Here is a 4,265-nt window from a genome sequence, read left to right as displayed (position 1 = left end):
CAAGAAATCAAATGATGTGATTTCATCACATTAGGCAAATCTGCTGCAATCTTTTCATGTTAAAGAGCAAAGATGTTACTTTGAGGACTGAAGTGCACTTGACCCAAATATGGTATTTTCAATTACTTCATATGCATGTGAAAGCTGGACAATGAATAAGGAAGACTGCAGAAGAACTGATGCATTTGAATTACAGTGTTGGAGAAGAATATTGAAAAGTATCATGGACTGCCAGAAAAACGAACAGATCTGTTTGGGAACAAGTAGAGCCAGAATACCTTTTAGAAGCAAGATGTATGAGACTTCTCACATAACTTGGATAAGGCATCAAGGAGTGACCAATCCCTGAAAAAAAACAAACAAACCCATTATGCTTGGCTAAGTAGAGGATCAGTGAAAAAGAAGACCCCCTAATGAGATGGACTGACACTGGGGGCTGCAACAATGGGCTCAAAAACAACTGTGAGGATGGTGCAGGACTAAAGCAGCATTTTGATCTATTGTACATAGGATACTATGCATTGGAGTAGACACAATGGCACAATAATAATAATATGCATGTATACTGTTTTTGGAATCCTGGTGTGGGGCTGTAGGATCAGCACTGTACTGCTTATCACAGGTCAGTAGTTCAAATCTACCAGCTGCTCCTCAGAAACCCTATACAGGGTCACTATGAGTCAGAACTAACCATACAGTACTTAACAATAATAACATGCTGTTTTCAGAACCTGCTTTTTCAATTCTTATATCATCAAAGTTTGTCTGGTTTATTAAAAACATCTTATTAATAGCTGCATAGAATTTCATTATATGGATGTGGTTACATTTGTTTTAAAAAAATCATATAATTTGCTTAATTATGATCATGTGGACTGGAAAAACAAAATTTATTAAAGGAATAGAAATAATACCAACCAACACATGATAAAAATAATTAACAGCAATTTTTTACTTTGACTTTGGAATATAGCCAACACAAATAGCCTTCCCACATCAAAACCAGCTCTGACCACACCCCTGCCCTCTACCTTCCGTACCAGCTGTCACCAAGCTGGAATAAGGATCAATTTGTAGGACCAGGTGAAGTGGTCTGGATCACAGCAATTGAGGTGAGTCATGGCTTACTAGAAGAAATTTGAGGGTAGTTAGTTGGATCTCTTCCAACTTTTTTAGACAGATGAAATATTTCCACCAATAGATTCATTCCTGAAAATCAAGTGCTGTCCCTTAAAGAAATATAAATACCCTTATTGTTGTTAAGTGCTGGTGAGTAGATTCCAATTCACAGTGACCTATATTGGATTTCTGAGAGGGGCTGGGGGGTTTGAGTCACTGAATTTGTGGTTAGCTGTCCAGTGCTTATCCAATAGCACCACACCAGGGCCCATAAATACCCTTAAGAAATGTAAATACCCCTGGGATGAGCAGGCGTGTGTATAAAATGACTTTTAACCTTTTTGTCAGTTATCATCAAAGTCCTGGTTTGGCACTGCAGGGTAAGCAGTGGACTGCTTACCACAAGGTCTGCAGTTAAAACCCACCAGCCACTACTCAGAAACCCTACAAAGGATTGCTATGAGTTCGCACTGACTTGACAGCGCTCAATAAGAACAACATGGCGGCCCCATGTGTGGCAGTGTAGAACTGCTCCAGAGGGTTTTCAGGGCGGTGATCTTTCAGAAGCAGATCAGTAGACCTGTCTTCTGAAGTGTCTTTAAGTGGATGTGAACAAACAACCTGCCATTTGGAAATTGATTATACTACTCAATGACTCCTCGGAATGTGTATATCTAAAAACGTTCCTTTACCCAGCGAGAGACCTTGACAACTTGGGATCTTGAAATCCCTGAAGGTTCAGAGTTCTCTAGAAGCCTGTAAAGGTATGGATCTGGAGGCAGAAGTCCTGCAGACAAACCATCTCAGCTTGGATTATTTTAAAAGCAATGTCAATGAAATGTATGTTCAACATGAAAATGCTGATACAGCAGGCAAACGTTGTTTTATATATATATATATTTGTATATATGTATATATCTCACAAAGGAAAATGGTAAATCCTGAAAATAAACAATAGTCTTGCATAGTTAAGATTGGGAGAGAATAAAGAAAGAAGCATGTCTGATTTCTTTGTTTCCTCTCAGCAACTGCGCTGACTGGGATCAAGGCATTGCTTCCCTGTCTCTACTCTGGATTTCATTTTCCATTTCTCTCAAGCCTCTGAACCTGGCTGAACTCATCTCCCAACTTAACTCCTTTCTCTTTTTGCTTCAATTCCTTATCTTGGCTAATGACACCATTAGTTGTTCAGTTGTCAAAGGTTAGTGACTTCATAACCAAACTAGTCACCAATTCTTGTTGATTTTGTCTGTGGACTATTTCCTCTTTCTCAAACTCAGCCCTAACCAGACTCTCCCATCCAACCCCAACAATGTGGCCAGAGGGGGACCTTTCTGAGAGTGGCACCGATTATGTCACACTGGTGCCCAACTGCCCTCTATGATGCCTAAACTCTTCAGCATGGCATACAATGATCTTCACAACCTTGCACCAATGTATTTTAATCTTATTCTCCACATCCCTATGGTCCAGACATACCAGCTGAACACCCCTTGCTTTACAGACCACCAGACCTTTGTACTTGCTATTCTACATTCATTTGGATGGGTTTCCCAGTCTCAGCTTAGCAAACTCTTATTTATTATTCAGGAACACCCATGGAACTTTGTAAAATTGTCTGTCTTCTCACTTAGATTGTGAACTTCTATAGAGCAGGAGACATATCCCTGGATTTAGCACGGTGCACAAAGCCAGCAGACACTTAACCAACAATTGCCAAATTAAATAGCTAGTGCATTCAGTACTTCATATGGTACCTATATACATACTACTCTGCATTGCAATCTTTTTATGTGTATGAGGTATGACCAAGTTGTGCTGTGACTCATTATTTGACAAGCATACCAGAATGCATATATCCAAATGAAGGGCGCTTCTTCAAAGCCTTCACCTTGAGAGGTTGGATATTAGTTCAACGATATTGTCAGAGCTCAAAACATTTTTGGAGCTCCTGTCTTGGAAACAACTTTGCTATTCATAGCCTGTTCTTTTCAATATCCTTCTCAGTAGCAAGAAAACTTTTCCTTTCATTCATTTAACCACCATTATGCACTTCTCTATCCAGGCACCACACTGGTGATGTGTGCATTTATGATAAGGTAATCACACATTTATCCAGAAAGGAAGTTTCTGTTTGGTTGGGGAGAGAAAAGCTGGACAATCACTGCAATACAAGGTTAAGTAATAATGCTCTTTAAGAGGCTGGACTTGATTTTTCGAAAAAGCCAAAAGTCCTTTGGTTTCAAAGCCTGCAAACAGGTGGATGCGTTGCGTGGCAACACCGTTTTAAGCCAATTTCTAATAACGATTTACAAACAAAAGCTCAATGTGTTACCAGCACTACCAACCATTTCCCAAGACAAAACTACTAAATTCATTTGTCATGTTTGTTTAATCTTTTCTATACACCAAGTCAATTATAAGCTCTTTGAAGGTAGTTAGGTGTTCAGCTCTTATCCTTCGTTATTATTTTCACAGCACCTAGTGGGCACATAATATGCTTCGGATAAATATCCATTGAGTTACTGAGTCCAAAAGAGTCTTATGCTGTACCTATACGAATTTCACACAGCTTGCCCCACGTGGTTTAGCCGCCGTAGTGACAGCTTTATGGATCCCCACGGGACAGAACTGAAAGGCACAGAACCGAAAGGACCAGCGCCGGAGAGGGCAGGCGTGGGGCACTGGCGACGGACCCGGGAGTAGAACCCGGGAGTTCCTGCTTCCTGGTTCCCCGGAGCAAGTGTCCTTTGGTGGGAGCCGCGGGGACGGGAGCAGCCCTTCCTGGCCCGGCCTTTCAGCGACTAGTTGAGTGCCCAAGGACGCCGGCCCGCAGCCTGGGATACCGGAATTAGCCCGGAGAGACTTAAGGGCCTTGTCCGCCAACGGGCACCTCTGCCCTGCTTACTAGCAAGGTTTTCAGCTCTTGAGAAAGAGAATCGGGGGCTCCACCGGGAGAGGAGGGAACAGGGAGGACTTGGGGTGGAGGGAAAAGTTGGAGCCGAGAAACCAAAGGACAAGCATATATACCCGGGAGCGGCAGAGGCCGGATTCAGAATGTGCGGGGCTAACGCTAGGGTCGCCTGGCGCCGGCCCAGCCTTCCTTTCCGCGCCCCTCCTCCCGCGCCCGCCGGCTCCCCTCCCCC

Source organism: Chrysochloris asiatica, unplaced genomic scaffold (assembly GCF_000296735.1).
Source record: "Chrysochloris asiatica unplaced genomic scaffold, ChrAsi1.0 scaffold00050, whole genome shotgun sequence".
In the NCBI taxonomy this organism is placed as follows: domain Eukaryota; kingdom Metazoa; phylum Chordata; class Mammalia; order Afrosoricida; family Chrysochloridae; genus Chrysochloris; species Chrysochloris asiatica.
Note: the sequence above shows the minus strand (reverse complement) of the source record.